We start from the raw sequence: 21,545 nt of genomic DNA on the forward strand, positions 1-21,545 counted from the left end.
TTGGAATCATCATCAGATTCACAAGCACTCGTTAGTGCTGTGACATATTGTGCAGTGTCCTCTTTATTCTTGTTCATAATACCAGAATTTTGTTATCCCTGGATCTCACCGAGATGTAAACAGGTAGGGTGCCTGCTTTGATACCAATTGAAAATTCTAGTAATACACGCTCGATGTTAAATTGGATGTTATGACATCCAAACTTACGCAGCATAGACAATAATAATAAACAGCATGAAACAATAAAGAACACACATAATTGTTTACCCAGTTCGGTTCAAACAACCTACTATGGGGGCAACTAAGCCAGGGATGAAGTCCACTATTAGCAGTATCAATTCAGAGCTAAACTCCTAGTTTTCAACTCCTCACTTAATCACTACCCAGTGACCCTTCTACCTAGGTTCTACCTAGATATGGAATATCTCCATTCCACTCCCCCTCAATCACAGCAGTGATACACATACACAATAAACAATTACAGATAAAAGACACTCTTCAAAGACACACCTTGATCTGCTTAAAAGCTTCAATCAAGAGACACACACTCGTGCTTAAAAGCTTAGAGTGACACAACTAAACCATAAACTAACTCCAACGCAATCATCAAGGATAATAGCGTGGATCACAAGTAAAAAAACATAACAAAAGTTCTTCGCTATACACAGTCACGAATAAACTACTCCACAATAATTATTAACATGATAATTGTTTGGATCACAAGAAACACACACACGATGGAAACACATAGAGTTTAATAATAGTTTATGCTCAAAAACTCTGCCTCTGAAAATAGGATTTGCAGTCGATATATATTCAGCTGGCAGAAGGACTTGGGCCATGGGCCTTTCAATCAATTTTAGCACAAACAAACATCACACAATATATAGTTTCCTAAAGAGTCCTGAGACAAAAAAGGAAACCTCACAACTAAAAGATGATAGCTACTTCTGTTAGATTCCAATGTCCAGACATCAAGCATGACATCCATTTGAAAAGTTTTACTGTTTCAAACATACGATCCTGCATAATTCCACATACATACACCAGGAATGTTTTATCACAAAATACTGCCAATATAGAAACACCTTCAGATACTGATGACCAGTTTCTGCACCTGAAAGCTTCAAGAAACAAGTGTAGCAACCTGCCTAAAAATTAATGTTTTAGAGTCGCCACCTATTCTACTAAGGCGAATAGGAAACCTATGCAATTGAGAGATCAGGGTAAGATACTATATTCAGGTCGAGGGAAGGTGTTAGGGACCCTCAACCCTTTCCTATGGCTTTGAATCTAAGGATAAAGGTTTATGGTTAAAATTGAGGTTTATAGCTAAGGAAGTGAATAGGGGAACAATTGAGATTTTAGGGAAGGGGACTCGCCTTGTTGCCAAGTGCCTACGTATCTCCTTAGGGAGAATCAGAGTCAACGTAGTTCGGGGACAGGATTGTACGCCTTAGAGTTGAATTGAATGTATTTGAATTTGTTTTGAAGTTGTTTTGAAATGCGAATGTTCGAAGGTATTTTTAGTTACCTTATCGTAGTTGTGAACATCGCAGTGTTGAAACACCGTAGTATCGTGGTTTAGTGTGATTTAAATGTTTTAGGCGTACAACCCTGATTTGATTTAGCACTATTAACCGCAACGATCAATAGATTCAATCGCCATAGTTAACAGATTTGAAGTTGTATCGTTACCAATTTTAATCAATTGATTTGATTATTACGGATAACGAATTATGGTATTTTTTAATAATTTTAAAGTTTAATTTATATCATTATCCCTCGCAATCGATTAATTCGATTAAAAAGAATAAGGAATTTGACATGAGGAAATTGAATAGTTAATCATCGCAACCAATGAGAGTGGTTGAAACCATTTAACCAAATAATAATTAATTATATTTTAATTAAATAAACATTTTAATTAAAATTTATTGTTGACCATAGCGATTAATTGATTTAATCGGAACGAACAACAAATTAGAACTTTTAATATAAATATCATATAATAATTTAATTATGAAAATAATCATCATTATATAAATAAATATATTAAATAAGAATTAATTAAAACATATAATTAATTAAAATTAATTTAGTTTATTATGGTTAGGATTTAGTGTGGTTGTTAGTATGGTACATGGTATAGTGACTGAACTCTGGGCGTTAGATCTGACTAATAATGATCCTAAGGTATAGATCTGAAGGTACATGGTAGAATCTGAGGCTGGAGGCACATGGGATCAGGAATTGAAATTATCTGAAAAATAATATGTGGGAGTGAGGGGTCGAACCCACGCCCTCTCCCTTGACAGCACCTTCGCTTACCATCCCAACCAAACACTAAACGCGTTAAGAGGACGCACTCATGACAATAAAAAACAGAGAGAAGAAAACACATAAAAATGCGCGCGGAGATTCAAATGGCCCAATATCCTGTTGCCACGCACTCATCTTCTCCATAGAATTTATGATAAACCTGCAACGTTTGCTACAAAATAGCTAGGATTCCCTTCGTAGCAAATTGAAACCAGGGAAATAGCGAATAGAACATGAGCATGTATAAACGTGGCGCGACCTATGCAATCCCTTCGTCCTCACCTTGCGAATCCAGCCATGCTATTATCTCGCCCTAATTTTACTCCTATTGAAAAACCCTAATTCAACCCTAGAAAGCTTGCTCGGACGTTAATGGCAAAGTGAGATTTAAACATGAAAACTCCAGTCTAATAACCCAGAAACGATCGCAACATTGAAACAAGACATAATACAAGAACAAATTCACATAAAAAACGCAGGAATTACACCGATCGATCCAAAGTTCCGAGACACATACCTTGGCGAATTGGAGGAAGTTCTGGGGTTGCTGATGTAGTGTACCAATCCAAACACGTTCAGAATCCTCTGGAGAAGCTTTTGCAATCTTCAAATCGTGTTGGAACACTTTAATTCTCCAAAACTGATCTTGAGTTTCTTGACAAATTTTTTTGTTCTTATGCTTATGCCTCTGATCAGAATTCCCAACCCCTATTCGTGTGCCTCTCTTCTCCTACATATAGATGGCTCATTTAGGTTAAAATAAATCTTTCAAAAGCCCTTTGAATCAAATCTTGAGATTTGAGAAAATTGGTTTTTTTAATCTTTTATCAAAACCTTCTATTTTGGACTAATTTTGTGTTAACTTTTTCCAATCAATCTTCCACGAAAATTATATAATAATCTCATATAAATGCTGATTGGAATTGGTTATTATGTGCCCTTCTCCCAAATATTTGATTTTTATTATAATTAAATCATTAAAAATAAAAAATCATATTAAATCAAATAAAATATTAAATTTCTTGGCATATGGTTTTGGGCATGCTAATGACTTGTGGACCAAGGTTAGAGCTTGAAAAGATAGGCCCACTTGCAAAATATTCCATTTTGAACCCCTTTGATTCACATTTTGCCTCCAAATTTTTCCCTACTTTGACCAAGCATATCTCACTCAATTTTTAAGCTATGAGGGAGTTCTAAGACTTTTTGGAAACCTCAAGAGGTCCTCTATAATCCACTTCGGAATATATTTTTCATTTGGAGCTTTTATCTACATCATATCCTCTTTGACAAAAAACTGCTTTTGAAGGATGCCTGAAAATGACCTGTAATCTTTTGCTTTGTACCTCTCAAATGAAGCATTTCTAGCCTTGGCTTGTGAGGGACAAAGTTGTAGAGAATCCAATTTCCTTCAAAATAGGATTTGAGTGGGGCATTTTTGATGTTCCATGTGAAAGTTATGCCCAGTCAAAGTTGGGTTGACTTTCTCCTAAGAAACCCTAATTTGAACCTTTGTGTATTTGTTCATCTCTGAGTTTCTATTAATGGAATCATGATCAATCTTTGATCAAATGATGGTTATACTCTTATTCACTTTATGTTGACACAAAATTGAGAGTTTTTTGATTGTGCTTTGATCATGGTTGACTTTTAGGTCAAACCAGTTGACTGTGGGTTACCTGAATCATTGAGGGAGCAAAGCTTTGGGATTGAATCTTGAACTTTGAATCATTGTACATGGAATATGGAAGGCAAATTTTGGGGTATGACAGCTGCCCCTGTTCAATCTTCTTGAACCTGAAGAGGTAGAAGATGATTGGACACTGAAATGCCCTGAAATTTGCTTGCGTAGGGAAGGAGTTCTGTGGGAGATGGGCTTATAGATGCCATCTATTTGCCTGGAAGGGTACTTGTCTAAAGCATATGCTTTCCAGACCTGGATCATTTGATTGTATCTGAGGAGAGAGGAAGTAATGTCTTACATAAGACTACCTGAAGAGGTTCTTGAATAGGGTATATCGAAGGTTGATGCGAAGAAGCTTAGGCTTTGAACAATGCTTAGGAAGAATGTCTTGGAGAAGACTAACTGAGGAGTTCTTTAAAAGAATTAGGTACGTCTTAGAAAAGATTGGATAATCTTTTTAAGAAGGCTACCTAGAAAGGCATGATATGTCTTACATAAGACTCACCTAAAAAGATATGAAACGTCTTGAACAGGACTACCTAGACAGGTTATGGTACGTCTTAAACAGGACTCACCTGGAAAGGCTCTTAGATAGGATGTGGGATATCTTAAACAAGACTTACCTAGAGAGGTTCCTATAAAGGGAACGATACGTTTTAAACAAAACTATCTAGAAAGATTCCTATAAAGGGAACGATATGTTTTAAACAAAACTACCTATAAAGGTTCCTATAAAGGGAACGAGATGTTTTAAACAAAACTACCTATAAAGGTTCCTATAAAGGGCGTGATATGTTTTAAACAAAACTACCTAGACAGGTTCCTATAAAGGTCGTGGGGTGTTTTAAACAAAACTACCTAGAAAAGGTCAGGATACGTCTTACACAAGACTGCTTCTGGATTGTCTTTGAAGAAAGACTTGGAATAAGGTATTAAAATTGTATCTGTTAAGATTGAATCGTTGATACGATCATATTTGCACTGTAATTGGATGATAACATCCTTTTGACTATGAAGTGACCTGAAAAGGCAGCGTTAGTTTTATGCAATGTCATGATGCATGTGTCATGTAATGAGATTCTCAAAATAAATGAGAATTATGCATGTATGCCGATCCCACACTGCGAGACATAAATAGTACAGGCGTGGGAAGATCAGTTACGCAACAATGCTTTTTGTTTGAATTCTTGAAAGATATGCCCCTAGTCAATAGGATCCTTGACTGTATGCATTGATTTGAACATGAAGCAGATGCTTTTCGGAGTGAGTCATGCGTTTCGGTCACGCCTGACGGCCAGTGATTCGCTGAGTACTCAGAATGAGATGATGTTGTATATAAGATTACCTGAAGAGGTCCTTGGAAAGAATGGGACATTGTCTTAAACAAGACTACGCTTTAAACAAAGCTTAAAGGGATATGTTTGTGCAGAGGGTCAAAAATGTTCCTATAGAGGATAAAGACTGTTTTAAGGAATGTGGGGTTTTAAACAAAACTTAGGAAAGACATCTTGAAGAAGATCACTCTAGAAAGGATGGTGAATCGTCTTAGAGAAGACTCTGTACTTTAAACAAAGTTTGACAAGGTTCTTGAAAGCGTAAGAGAAGTTTGAATATGTCTTAAAAGACTAACTGGAAAAGGTTAAGAGATGTCTCACAGAAGAATACCTAGAAAAGGTTCTTGGAAAGGAATATGTCTTAGAGAAGACTGTCTGCAAGGGTTTGAAAATAGAAAGGATAAGAAGGTGGGTCTTTAAAAGACTGTCTGAAAAAGGCTCCTAGAAAGGGTAAAAAGTATTTGAACACGTCTTAAAGAAGACTATATGGACAGATTGAGAAATATCCTATACAGGTTCCTGGAAAGGATGTGAGAGTGGCATTGACGCCATCGGATACTGAGTGACCTTTGCAACATGCCCCAGACAATGGGCTTGCCCCATGGGCTATTCAGCGTCTTTGAGAGATTCCAATGGATCTTGATTAGATTGCCCCATGTAAATGGGATAATGACGAGTTATGCCAAGTGTACACATTAGCCATCCCAGTCATGCGTAAGGGGTGTTTCTTCTTTTGACGAGTTTTTTAAGGCTACTTCGTCAGTCAGTAGGATTTTTAGCCATTAGCCATGCCCCATGCAACTTCTCCCTGATGTTTAAACATTTGAATCCACATAGACAAGTGTACTTTGCAATAAAATTCATAAGGTGCGAATGCATATGTCTGTCTTGAAAGTTTAAAAACATTTTTGAGTAAAACCAAGTTTTTTTTTTTTGTAAGAAAGTGATATCAACTCAAGAGTTATAGTAGACCTTAAGGAGTCGGGATACCTTTGGTAACGATATGCTTTCGAACTAACCATGCTTCAGTTAGGACTTTTAAGGGTTGTAACGTGGCCTGGTTCACGGTTTAAAGAAACAAAGGATAGAGGCTCAAAGTTTATTTGTACCCATCCCCATCTTCGTGATGTTCTCCAGTCCTACGCTCAGTTAACTATGTGTTTAAGTTCCAAAAGACTTTGGGAATTGTAATATGATGGTTCAAAAACCAAAAGTTTATTTACAAAGGCAGTCATCTTCCTTGTGAGGTTTTTTCTTTTTGTCGAGGTATGTAGTGACCTCTTTTCGACTTCGTTATCCCTAACTTTTGCCTGAACTGTTTGTTTTAAAACTACAGTCAGCGGGATGTCCCGATTTTGCCTAAGTCTCCTTAATAGGTTTCGACTTAGCAGGCCCTTGCATTGCTTTCTTTTTCTTTGCGGATATTGACTGCCGGACTTTAATGATGACGGGGAACCATCGGTGCTTATGTTTAAAGGAACAACTTGGAATAATTAAGTTAACTGAGCAGCTACCCTACCCCAGGTTATGCATGAAGGGTTTTATTTTATATGAAGGAAAATTCCTACTTCTTTAGGCTCAAAGGGGTTGACGAGGGATTAACATCCTTATATCTCCGTTATTTAGGAATTGAAACAATGCCTGTACATCGTCAACAGGGTCTGTTCAAAAGCGTAGTGTATGAAATTGTGGTATCGTTTTCGTCATTCTCCCTCTAAAGATGTACGACTTTTAACGAGAGTTGAATATCACAAACGAGAAAACCGAGTAAAAACACAGTTTTAAATATAGTGAGAACACTAGGAGTAAATCAAGACAACCGTAAGCAATGCATTAATGATTATTGTAAAGTACACAGCATATGTCGTAAGACTAATGTTTAAACAAACGGAAATAAATTGCGAATGAAAACAAAACTAATGATCTAAGAAACCCTCCTTCTAGCCACCTATGGCATTAGACTTGCGAGGATCTTCGAACTCAATGAGCCCTTCTTCAATCAAATCTTGGATCTTGTGCTTCAACAGCCCACAATCCTCTGTATCATGACCAGGACTATCTGAATGATAAGCGCACCTGGCATGATGCTTGTACCCAGGAGCGGGGTTAACTGGAGCTGAGTATGGAGGTAGCAGAGTTACCAGGTTCTGACTGAGCAAACGTTGTAAAGCTTGAGACAGTGGCATGTACAACGGGGTGAATGATCGTTTTGGCTTGGGCCTTCAGGTGCGTTGGCCACCCTGTTGCTTTTGTTGATCCCTTTGTTGTGATACTGGGGTCTGATTACCCATGATTGCCCCCACAGTGTTGGATTCCTTTTTTCCGTCATATGACTTCTTTGTGTGATAGGAACCTGAGGGTGCCCCTTGTATCTTCCCATTTTTTATTCCATCTTCAATTCTCTCACCAATGACTACCAAGTCCGAGAACCCTGAAGATATGCTTCTGACCATCTTGTCGTAGTATGGTCCTTGCAAAGTGCTCATAAATATGTCCACCAGTTCTTTGTCTATTAGGGGAGGTTGGACTCGAGAAGCCATTTTCCTCCATCTTTGGGCTTACTCCTTGAATGATTCATCCTTCTTCTGTTACATGTTTTGTAATTGCATCCGATTGGGTGCCATGTCCAAGTTGTACTTGTATTGCTTCAAGAATGTGTTAGCCAGATCATTCCAGCTTCTGATATAGGATTTCTCCAATTGCATGTACCAGTCAATAGACGCTCCGCTTAAACTCTCTTGGAAGAAGTGTATCATCAGCTTTTGATCATGAGCATAGGCAACCATTTTTCGCACATACATGCGCAAGTGATTCCTCGGACACGTGAGCCCTTTGTATTTCTCGAAGTCTGGAATCTTGAATTTGTGTGGGATAGTCAAGTCTGAGACTAAGCTCATTTTGAAGGTATCCACGTCGAAGATATCGTATCCTTCTACCACTTTTAGTCTCTCTTCTAGCGCCTTGATTTGTTCACTATCCTTGGAGTCTTCCCTAGAGTTGGGATTAGACTGTTGCGTCTGAGGTGCTTGGTCTGTGTTGTCCACCTCTTGTACTTCGTATTGTAGATCCAGGTAATCTTCGTCCTTAGGGACATTGTCAGCAGGAATGCGAACAGTGCGGGTTGTCCCTTTCGTTTGTAGAGTGGGGACAAATCCTTCTTGGGAGGTTTCTCCTTTCTCTTGGAATTGGATAGCTCTCCTAACAGAGCGGGCCTGAGGTCTGTCCTTAGCCGGGCCAAAGCCTGAAACAAATCCTAGCAGCGGGTTTTCGTCGTTAGGGATCTCATCCTGAACCAGGGTATCCCCAGACTGAACCTCTTTTGCTTTTTCTTGTTTATCCAGGAGGGCCTTCATGAATCCTAGCATCTGAGTCATACCTCCTTTAACTTCTTCCATACTAACCTTTAGTTGATCCACCTCCTCACGAAGAGCGGCTTGATTCTGTTCCAGCAAATCCATTGATCTCTTTTGCTGGAATCTTGTTTGATAAGACAGTCGGGATGTTAGGTTATCCTTCCCAATGGTCCCTTGTTCTGGAGGTAGAAGAGAAATCTTCTCTTAATGCCATGAAAATGATGTGTATGTCATGCATGATATGCATAATATCCTTTTTTTTCCTTTCTTTTTGAATAAAATATGATGCATGAATGCCCATGATGTATGATGAATGAAAAAAGGAATAATAAAAAAAATAATGATCACCACATATATATACATATTGCACATAATCACATAAGTTCATAGGTTCGACGTAGCGGCTCTTGGGAGCCAACCTTTTTATAGGGGGTTCTAGAAGGTCTCATGGGGTCGTTCGTAGCCTCTGAGACTTTTTGTCTCTTCGGATTTTAGAAAAACTCATTTTATCCATGAGGTTCGAATTTATGGGGTAGGTTCTCGGAGAGATCAGCCAAGCATCCAGTCCTGCCCTCAACAAAGTCAAGCCTCGTTTTGGACATTTCCGAATACTCAACCCACTCCGAGTGGAGTTATCAATGAGACTCGTAGGCGATTCATGTCCCCTATTGATCTCAAAGTTAACTCCCACACTTAGGGTTTAACACGACATAATATCCAGCAGTGCATATAAAAATATAACAGGCAATAAAATATAAATATATTCACATAAGCGATTAGATATAAACATATCCTAAATAATTAAATATTTTTAGATAAAAATAAATAAATAAACAAAATTTAAAAAAATAAAAATAAAAATAATTACAAACCCTAAAAAAAAGTTGCCAAACCTAAACCCTGCCAAAACCTATAGGAGCATAGTATTCACCATTATAGTTATCCCCAGCAGAGTCGCCAGCTGTAGCAACCTGCCTAAAAATTAATGTTTTAGAGTCGCCACCTATTCTACCAAGGCGAATAGGAAAACTATGCAATTGAGAGATCAGGGTAAGATACTATATTCAGGTCGAGGGAAGGTGTTAGGCACCCTCAACCCTTTCCTATGGCTTTGAATCTAAGGATAAAGGTTTATGGTTAAAATTGAGGTTTATAGCTAAGGAAGTGAATAGGGGAACAATTGAGATTTTAGGGAAGGGGACTCGCCTTGTTGCCAAGTGCCTACGTATCTCCTTAGGGAGAATCAGAGTCAACGTAGTTTGGGGACAGGATTGTACGCCTTAGAGTTGAATTGAATGTATTTGAATTTGTTTTGAAGTTGTTTTGAAATGCGAATGTTCGAAGGTATTTTGATTTACCTTATCGTAGTTGTGAACATCGCAGTGTTGAAACACCGTAGTATCGTGGTTTAGTGTGATTTAAATGTTTTAGGCGTACAACCCTGATTTGATTTAGCACTATTAACCGCAACGATCAATAGATTCAATCGCCATAGTTAACAGATTTGAAGTTGTATCGTTACCAATTTTAATCAATTGATTTGATTATTACTGATAACGAATTATGGTATTTTTTATTAATTTTAAAGTTTAATTTATATCATTACCCCTCGCAATCGACTAATTCGATTAAAAAGAATAAGGAATTTGACATGAGGAAATTGAATAGTTAATCATCGCAACCAATGAGAGTGGTTGAAACCATTTAACCAAATAATAATTAATTATATTTTAATTAAATAAACATTTTAATTAAAATTTATTGTTGACCATAGCGATTAATTGATTTAATCGGAACGAACAACAAATTAGAACTTTTAATATAAATATCATATAATAATTTAATTATGAAAATAATCATCATTATATAAATAAATATATTAAATAAGAATTAATTAAAACATATAATTAATTAAAATTAATTTAGTTTATTATGGTTAGGATTTAGTGTGGTTGTTAGTATGGTACATGGTATAGGGACTGAACTCTGGGCGTTAGATCTGGCTAATAATGATCCTAAGGTATAGATCTGAAGGTACATGGTAGAATCTGAGGCTGGAGGCACATGGGATCAGGAACTGAAATTATCTGAAAAATAATATGTGGGAGTGAGGGGTCGAACCCACGCCCTCTCCCTTGACAGCACCTTCGCTTACCATCCCAACCAAACACTAAACGTGTTAAGAGGACGCACTCATGACAATAAAAAAACAGAGAGAAGAAAACACATAAAAATGCGCGCGGAGATTCAAATGGCCCAATATCCTGTTGCCACGCACTCATCTTCTCCATAGAATTTATGATAAACCTGCAACGTTTGCTACAAAATAGCTAGGATTCCCTTCGTAGCAAATTGAAACCAGGGAAATAGCGAATAGAACATGGGCATGTATAAACGTGGCGCGACCTATGCAATCCCTTCGTCCTCACCTTGCGAATCCAGCCATGCTATTATCTCGCCCTAATTTTACTCCTATTGAAAAACCCTAATTCAACCCTAGAAAGCTTGCTCGGACGTTAGTGGCAAAGTGAGATTTAAACATGAAAACTCCAGTCTAATAACCCAGAAACGATCGCAACATTGAAACAAGACATAATACATGAACAAATTCACATAAAAAACGCACGAATTACAACGATCGATCCAAAGTTCCGAGACACATACCTTAGTGAATTGGAGGAAGTTCTGGGGTTGCTGATGTAGTGTACCAATCCAAACACGTTCAGAATCCTCTGGAGAAGCTTTTGCAATCTTCAAATCATGTTGGAACGCTTTAATTCTCCAAAACTGATCTTGAGTTTCTTGACAATTTTTTTGTTCTTATGCTTATGCCTCTGATCAGAATTCCCAACCCCTATTCGTGTGCCTCTCTTCTCCTATTTATAGATGGCTCATTTAGGTTAAAAAAAATCTTTCAAAAGCCCTTTGAATCAAATCTTGAGATTTGAGAAAATTGGTTTTTTTAATCTTTTATCAAAACCTTCTATTTTGGTCTAATTTTGTGTTAACTTTTTCCAATCAATCTTCCATGAAAATTATATAATAATCTCATATTAATGCTGATTGGAATTGGTTATTATGTGCCCTTCTCCCAAATATTTGATTTTTATTATAATTAAATCATTAAAAATAAAAAATCATATTAAATCAAATAAAATATTAAATTTCGTGGCATATGGTTTTGGGCATGCTAATGACTTGTGGACCAAGGTTAGAGCTTGAAAAGATAGGCCCACTTGCAAAAAATTCCATTTTGAACCCCTTTGATTCACATTTTGCGTCCAAAGTTTTCCCTACTTTGACCAAGCATATCTCACTCAATTTTTAAGCTATGAGGGATTTCTAAGACGTTTTGGATACCTCAAGAGGTCCTCTATAAGCCACTTTGGAATATATTTTTCATTTGGAGCTTTTATCTTGATCATATCCTCTTTGACAAAAAACTGCTTTTGAAGGATGCCTGAAAATAACCTGTAATCTTTTGCTTTGTACCTCTCAAATGAAGCATTTCTAGCCTTGGCTTGTGAGAGACAAAGTTGTAGAGAATCCAATTTCCTTCAAAATAGGCTTTGAGTGGGGCATTTTTGATGTTCCATGTGAAAGTTATGCCCAGTCAAAGTTGGGTTGACTTTCTCCTAAGAAACCCTAATTTGAACCTTTGTGTATTTGTTCATCTCTGAGTTTTTATTAATGGAATCATGATCAATCTTTGATCAAATGATGGTTATACTCTTATTCACTTTATGTTGACCCAAAATTGAGAGTTTTTTTACTGTGCTTTGATCATGGTTGACTTTTAGGTCAAACCAGTTGATTGTGGGTTACCTGAATCATTGAGGGAGCAAAGCTTTGGGATTGAATCTTGAACTTTGAATCATTGTACATGGAATATGGAAGGCAAATTTTGGGGTATGACAACAAGGAACAGGATTGGTTATACACAGCTATTTATGCTAGTCCTAATGCTGTTAAAAGAAAATTAATGTGGGATAAAATAAAAGCTATAGCGAACAACATTACAGAGCCTTGGATGTTATCTGGAGATTTCAACAATATAGCTTTTGCAAATGAGAAGAAAGGTGGGGCGGTGGCTTCCTTACAGAAATGCCGGGCCTTTTGAGATAATTTTGAAAGCTTCCAGCTGATTGATCTTGGAGCAAGTGGTCCTAGCTATACTTGGCGTGGACCGATTTATTGTGGAGGTCAAAGGATCTATGAATGTCTTGATAGAGCCATAAGTAATGTGAAATGGAGACTCCAATTTCAAGATGCGCATGTTAAATTCCTTACAAGAGTTGAATTATCGGATCATCATCCAATTATGATCTCTCTTGAGAACAATCAAATTGTGAGAGGTCCTAAACAATTCAGATCTGAAAGTGCTTGGTTGGTGGAGGAAAACTATATAACCAGAATGAAAGGTATTTGGCAAGATGTGCATGAGCTTCCTTAGAATCTGGAGAAGATAATGGATGATGCTAAGGAGTGGAGCAGTCATAATTTGCATCATACTCAAAAAGTGAGAAGGAGCTGCTGGCCAGGCTGAATGGAGTGCAAAAACGATTGTATAGTTAGAATTTCCATAGAGGTATGCAGCAGCTAGAAAGTAAGATTCAGCATGAATTAAGCATCGTTTTAAAACAGGAGGAGCTTATGTGGTTTCAATGATCGAGAGCCAAATGGCTTAATGACGGTGATAGAAATACAAAATATTATCAAATGAAAGCTATTACTCGTAGAAGACGAAACAAAATTGTTATGCTACAAGATGAGGAAGGAAAGTGGATAGAGAGTGATGTAAAACTTCGAGAAATGGTGAATAATTTTTACATAAAATTGTTTACTCGGGAGGATAGAGTGGATTATTGGAGACAAACAAATATAACTTATCCTGTTATAGAAACTAATGTGCTTGCTCAACTTGATCACCCTATAACTTCAGAGGAAATTAAAAACTCTGTCTTTGGTATGAAGGCTTGGAAGGCGCCAGGCCCAGACGGATTTCCAGTCGGTTTTTATCAGAGGTCTTGGGAGGTGGTTGGTGCAAATGTGTTCAGCTTTGTGCATAAAATTATGGAAAATTGTGAAGATATTGTGAAAATTAACCAGACGAACATTTGCCTTATTCCCAAGGTAGATCAGCCTAAAAATGTGGCGCAATTTCGGCCAATCTCTTTATGCAACATGATCTACAAGTTAATTAGTAAGATTATTTTTGGCCGATTGAAAAGACATATGAATCACTGGATCTCTCCTTATCAAACGGGCTTTGTACCGGGGAGGTCGATACACGAAAATATAATAATAGCAAAAGAAGCAATGCACACCATGGAAAAAACCAAAGGTAGAAGAGGGTATTTTGCTATTAAAGTTGATCTCTCGAACGCTTACGACAAGCTGAACTGGAATTTCATAAGACATGTGTTACAGGAGATAAAGTTGCCACAAAATCTTGTGAACTTAATTATGCAGGGAGTCACTAGTGTTAAGACAAATGTGAATTGGAACGGAGTGAGAAGTCCCTACATCAGGCCTCAGTGCGGCATCCGTCAAAGTGATCCAATGTCGTCGTATTTGTTTGTGTTATGTATGGAGAAACTAACACATTTGATTGAAGAGGCAGTAAGGAACAAAACATGGAATGCAATTAAGTTGGGAAAAATGGTGTACCTTTGTCCCATCTCATGTTTGCCGATTACTTGCTTCTGTTTGGAAAGGCTACTGATAATCAACTTGTTTGTGTGTTGGATACCCTTTGTGAATTTTATAATATGTCGGGTCAGGAGGTGAGCCACAAAAAAAACTAGCATTCTTTTTTGGAAGAATGTCAGTCCTAGCATTAAGAGGAGATTGACACAAATGTCGAATTTCACAATTTCCATGAACTTCGGAAAGTATCTTGGGGTTCCTCTAAGTGGTAGTAAGCTTGGCAAAAATGATTTTCAGTACCTTGTTGATCAGATTGCAGGAAAACTCAGTATCTGGAAGCAGAATACGCTTTCCTTAGCAGGGCGAATAACGCAGGCGAAGAGTGTTCTCGAAGGGGTGCCAATATACCCGATGATGACAACTCGAATACCAAAAGCAACGATTAAAGAGATTCATGGGATGCATCGTAAATTCATTTGGGGCGACACTGAGGATCACAGACATATCCATGCGGTTAGGTGGGAAACACTAACCAAACCAAAATCCTTAGGAGGAATAGGTCTGCGAAATTTGGAAATTATGAACTTGGTTTGTATGATGAAATTGGGATGGCAAATGCATAATAATGATGATGATCTCTGGTGTAAAATTTTACGTGGCAAATAGATGGTACAAGATCATGGTGTTATCACAAATGCCAGAAGTTACGATTCAAGCCTATGGAAGGATATAACTAAATTAATTAGTGATCTGTATCAGATTGAGCTCTTGTGTGTAGGGGATGGTAAGAGCAATAGAGCTTGGGAAGAAAATCGGTTAGGAAGCAATTACTGCCTGCAAGACGGTAGCATTCAAATTCCGAAATACCTCAAGGAGGCAAGAGTTTGTGATTTAGTAGACGACAATGGAGAATGGAACTTTGCTATCTTGCAAGGATGGTTACCAACTCACATTCTTGCCAGAATTTGCTCGTGTGCGCCGACAAAGGAAGGAGGTTTTAACGATGTGTTTTGTTTTGAAAGTACTACTAACGAAACATTTTCCATTAAAGATGTTATTCATGAAGTTGCAGGCTTTGATAAAAATGGTGTTGATACTTGGCAAGAAATTTGGAGATTGGCTGCTCCTGAAAGATGCCGCAATTTTGTGTGGTTGCTGTGTCATGATAGAGTTTTAACTAGTTTCGGCAAGAGCAGGAAGGGTCTTGGGGGAGCAGCGTGCAATTTGTGTGGAGATGCTTGTGAGACGATGATGCATGCTATGAGGGATTGTCCCAAGATTTCTCATATCTGGCATGGTATTATCCCTAGTGAAATCATGGGAGCATTCTTTTCTGCTGATCTTAGCAACTGGATTAAGCTCAGTGTAAGATATAAGGGAGAAATTAACAAGACTTGGAGTAGCATTTGGGCTATAGGGTGCCATGCCTTGTGGGAATGGAGAAACAAAGAGGAACACCTTGAGAATTTTGTTAGACCTATAGAGCCGATTAATGTTATTATGCGTCGGAAATGTGACTATAATAAGACGTGCAACAATTTTCAAAATATTTCTGGAATAAATAGTGGAAGTAGATTTGTTGGGTGGGCATCCCTAATTCGGACATGGTCAAGCTTAATACTGATGGAGCAAGGAAGGATAATATAGCCACAGGGTGTGGAGGGTTAATCAGAGATCATAACGGAAATTGGATGCAGGGATTTTGCAAGAACTTGGGTACTTGTAGTGTGTTGTTAGCTGGGTTTTAGGGAGTGTTTAAAGGGCTCAAAATGACAAGAGACCTCGATTTGTTGGGGGTGGAAATTAATACAGACTCTCAGATGGTGGTCAATGCCATTCTTAGCAAGAATATCAATTGCTCTGAGGGTAAAGCAGCGCTTCGAGATATTTGCCACATTATTAAAGTGTATGAGCTTATTATTGTCTCTCATACATACATGGAAACTAATAGGAGTGCTGATGCTTTGGCTAAACTTGGATGTACCAGTCTGCATTATGATCGTTTCGTTTGTCCGCCGAATTTTTTGCTATCCGTAATTGAAGAGGATCGCATAGGTTTAATTTTTGCTAGGAGTGTTCTCCCGTAGTTTTCTTTTCTTTCTGAGCTAAGGCCCTCTTTTGTATAAAAAAAAGAATATTCTACTATGGTACTGTTCATTTTTAAAAAATTTGCAATAAACATTAATTATTTATTTATTTATTTTAAGAATAGATATGTTATAGTGTTAAAGTATAATGAAGGAGCTTTAGAGCATCAACATCCATGACACCCATTTTTGTGTCTTAAGTGGACCCCATTAAATTTTTTATATTATTTCACATTTTTTAATAAATTAAACCATTCAACCATATTTTCTAAATATCCATATATTCATTCAAAAGTTAAAAAAAAAAAAAAAAAAAAAAAGGAAAAAGTCAAGACACAGTGGTATTTTTTAAGCACAGTGGCTTTATTATACCACCCATTAAAAAAATAATTATCCATAACACTCTGACACAATAGTATTGGTTATTGTGAAACTACTTCAAAGACACGCAATGTGGATGCTCTTAAAAGCCATAAATTCTCACTGCAAAATTTAAGTGATTATGGTACTAATAATTATGACATATTTTATTAAATATGGAAAACAAACAAATGTCAATAAAATATATTGTTTATATTACATGTACATCTACAAATATTAGTATCAATCGTTAGTTGGTCCAGTGGTGATTGGCGCTGGACATGGTAGGGAGAACCACAACCAATATCTAGGGGGTGGACAATGGGCGAGTTTGGGCAGTTTTAGGTTTAAAATTTTCAACGGACCAAACCGTAGGTGTATGCTAAAGGTTTACATCCACGCATTTAAGTTTACAGTTTAATCGGATCATGGATTTGTCAAGTGATAGATTATTTGGTTTAATTTTCTTGGGTTGAGTTTCACGGTTTGATAATATAGTAGTGTAGTTTGTTAAATTTCTAAAAATTAGTATAGTAAGAGAAAAATAAAAAGAAAATAAAGAATTCAATGAAGTGTGGTTTTTTTAGTGATAAAATATTGGTAATGCATGATTTTAGAAGGAATTAATTAGTATGTTTGAATGAGAAAAAATAAGTGAAACTAATAAGTATGTTAGAGAAAAGTGGTAAAGTGAGTTACACAAACACTAAATTTATATTCAATACAGTATAAAAAATGTGTATGATATGGGAAGAGACATAACCGAGTGGAATTTGTTACTGTCAAGTGTAATTTCAAAAGTCGAATCTGCCTATCTACTATCTATTATTATATAATTATATAATTACTAATTAATTGACCAACCTTACCAATTTGTCCCTAACTCAATTTGCATTTATAAAGAAAAAGGGCATTTTTGTAATCAACTAAATACACATAAAGTTTGTACCCTTCAATTTTCCTATTTCTCTCACTTTTCAGCATATTCTCTCTGTCTCTTTCTCTGCTCTCACTTTACCTTTCAAACCTAGCAGTTTCTTCACCCTTCAAACCCCTAGCAGTTTCTTCATTGCCGTCATCTCTTTGCAAATCCATTCAACATCTCGTCGGTGAATGTTTTGAATCGAAGGTGAAGTCGAAGATTTGAAGACTTTTTTGACAACGTTTATTAGTTGCTCTTGGTTTATCGAATCTCAGAATGCTTCATATCTCGCACATCTCATGTACAACGAAACTTAGGGAAGGTACTCACGTTTTTATGTTTTTATTTCTCTGAAGATTTTGTTTCAATTTGGGGATTTAGGGTTTATTCACTTGATTAAGCATTTGAGATCACTTTAGCAACGACATAACAATATGTCACTTTTTAATATAACATCTTCAATTGGATTCTGCAATATAGTTTTTTATGGCATGTTTTTACTTTCGAGCTATCTATGCAAATTCCTTGCTTGATTAAGTGGTCTCTGTTACATGATTTGAGTCTAAGCTTTTGTTTGGTATTATTTAACATAATACCAACATTCATAATGGTTTAGCTACCTATGCAAACTCAAGCACTAATTCAGGTGATTTTAATTTATTTTAACATGTTTTGTGTTTACATTTTGTGTGCTAATATATGATTTTCATTCTTCATTGACTAGGTCATGGATGTCTTGATGTCACTGCAACAATCTCAACTGGATGCTGATGATCCAACTACAAGCTACCTGTTATAAGTATAATCCTTTTTTCCTTCCATGCCCTGTTTGTTCAAGTTTACTTGCCCTGTCTGTTCATGTTTACTTATATGTCAATTCAAATTTTCTTGATTGTCATGATTCTTATGGACTGTGCATAGATGTGTTACTGAATTCACAATTATACAGTGCAGTTGAAATTAGCTTATGCTGAAGCTTCATCTAAATTAAACTATAAGTGTAAGCATTTACTGATTATATATTATTAATTGTTTGTTTTGTTTGAAGATAGGTTCTACAGTTTACTTATTTTCCTCTCCCGATTATAGATAATTTGACAGAGGCATTTTTGTTTTGTCGCATTTTGTCGGGGATGTACATCGGATCTCAATGCTTCTCAAGTTTCAAACGCCACGTAAGTTCTTCAAGTTCCTCTGTATAACTTGCATCCATTTCGAGCATTATGAGTTTCATTGTAGCAACCCTTCTCCTCTAATTACAAAATGTAACTTGCTGGCAAAAATGAGCATGGATTTAAAAAACAGCTTTTGTTTGTTTTCTAAGTAAGATTTCATGGTAATATATCTTTTGATTTTTTATTTATTTTCAGAGTTGCTGCTTCACATCGATACCGCCCGTAAAGCTTCCGGACCAATATGTAATTTAGAATGGTTTATAACATTAATACAAACCAGTTATAATGAATGCTTATATTATGTGCTCACTCCTTGGAATTTTTGTGCATTGGTTTGTATCTATCTCAATCTGTATATATTATTTAAGGAATGGGATCCCAATACGATTCGAGATATTTGCTTCTTACTTTATAGAATAGGTGTCATATTTTCCATATTTGATTCATTATAGATTCAAAATGTTATATGAAAGCGCATAAACACGTCAATGCTATTTGTAGGTGAGTCACATCTCCGTGTTGTCTCCCAATCGTATGGGCTTGAATGACAAGGATATTGTTGCACTGTATGGGGCACATACACTGGTGATTATTCTTTCGTATATATCTTTTTATTACATGCTGTGATTGCGGAATTATGCTGCCAGGATTCTATGACGAATGCTCTTGATGATGGTGGTAAGAATGTCTCTCATGCAGAAGATGCTTTGTTTAAGATTCATGATAGAGTGGTTGTTGAGGAATTACACAGTGATCAGGAGGAAGAATGCGATCCTCAAGTGACTTCTAGGCTATTAGTGCTGGCTGATCAGATAAGATGTGTTCTTGGAAAAAGCGGGCAGATTGTTCAGACCATGCGCATTGAAACTGAGGCTCATATTCGTATACTTAAGGATGACCATATGCCTCTATGTGCCTTGCGCTCTGATGAGCTTGTGCAGGTTAATTTTATTCAAATTACATTATACTCATAGTTCTTTTTAGTTATTAATTTTCTTTCCATGAATATAAGTTCTATTTCAAATTACTATAGATACATTTTTTTTCAAACCTATCCGTAGTAAATAAATATCTTGGAGGATGAAAAGTCATAGACAAACACATTCATATGCATAAGTTTATTTTAGGATCATTCATAAACAAATTGGACAGACAAAATACACTACCTATTTTTCTTAATCTATATGAGAATTGAAAAACAGGCTCACAATTAGGGACGGAGGGAAAGAAGAGGGCGTCTTTGCCATCTGGATGATTTGATTTTTTCAGCTTTCGTATGCAACCATGCACCCTGCTTTATTAGTTTGAAATTCATTTGCACCTGCCCGAAACACATAAAAATTGCACAGTTTAATCGATTTAGTCTTGGTGAGAGGGTTCTGCCCATCCTTACCGATATCTAATCTGGAATTCATTTGCACCTGCCCAAAACACATAAAACCTGCATAGTTTGATTGATTTAGTCTAGGTGAGCGGGTTCTGCCCATCCATACTGATATTTGAGTACTTTAACATTTTAAAATAAAATTTTACTCCCCGTGTCTCATAAAAACTGTCATATTTGAGTACTGCACAATTCTTAAGAAAATGATTAGATGTGTGTATTTTAATGATAAAACTAATATCATTTACTAGAATATCCCCATTAATTATAGTTAATAGAGTAGTTGAATATAGTGAAAGTTAATAAATAAGAATATAGTAGTGTAAAATAATAATAAATAATGCATTGGTGTTGTAAAAATATAATTATTTTGAGACAGAAAAAAATGAAAAAAAAAAACAGATTTAAAAAAAAAATACAAAAAAAAAAGTCAGGTTTTTCAAAAAAATTACCTGGGTAACCAGGTTTAGGGGTGCCCTACACATAGGAGCCACCCCCATGGCGCCAATCTCCATTTTTTAGGTGTATCCGCCATCCTATGTGGCGCCTTAGTTCAAGGAGAATTAGGGTTTGCATGGTGGTGGCGCTTATGTACATATTTTGCACATAGAAGCCATATGGGGTAGATCCTATGTGTTCGGGCTTTTTCTATGAATATACCCCCAATCTCCCTTCATTTTCCACACTTTTTATCTACCGTTTTATCACATTCTCTTCGATTATTTTGTCATGACAGCCTTGCCAATTTTTAAGAGAGATGGTCATGTTTGTTTCTCAACTATAAAACCTCTGATTAAAATGAAATTTTGGAACATTCATTTCATGGACGGATGGACCATCTGAAGAGGTTGTTGATGTGCTGGTTAGACAGGGGATACAAAGCAGGTGAAAGCATCCAACGAGTTCAAAGGCAGAGAACGAGGACGTCAATTATCACGGGAAAAATCGAGCGTTGGTGGGATGAAGATAATGTTAGAACACAATTTGGTTCTAATCGTATTCTAGTGTTTTGATGATAACAAGCAAACAAATTTTGTATAAAGTAAACATTGTACTCTAATCATATGGTTCTAATTTCTGAAGATGTACCAGTACCAACAATCAGAACTTGGCTCTTATGAGAAGCTAGAGAAATGCAACGCAAGTCATAAAGCAACTTTTGATACTGCACCAGAACGCTGCAATCATACCTACAACAAAAGTTGAAGAACAAGGTTGAACAGAAGATCATAAGGAATGATTCAATTAATACTATTGAAAGCAACTTCTGATATT

At 36.6% G+C, this 21,545-nt stretch overlaps 1 long non-coding RNA gene across 1 annotated transcript; it reads left to right on the top strand.

Annotated features, from left to right (window-relative positions):
* The first annotated feature begins 18,588 nt into the window (after positions 1-18,588).
* On the top strand, positions 18,589-19,868 carry LOC131611729 (uncharacterized). The gene is made up of 3 exons (XR_009287104.1): positions 18,589-18,886; positions 19,082-19,471; positions 19,586-19,868. It is a non-coding gene; the product is annotated as an uncharacterized LOC131611729 (long non-coding RNA).
* Positions 19,869-21,545: the final 1,677 nt, after the last annotated feature.

Source organism: Vicia villosa, linkage group LG6 (genome assembly GCF_029867415.1).
Source record: "Vicia villosa cultivar HV-30 ecotype Madison, WI linkage group LG6, Vvil1.0, whole genome shotgun sequence".
Classification (NCBI taxonomy): domain Eukaryota; kingdom Viridiplantae; phylum Streptophyta; class Magnoliopsida; order Fabales; family Fabaceae; genus Vicia; species Vicia villosa.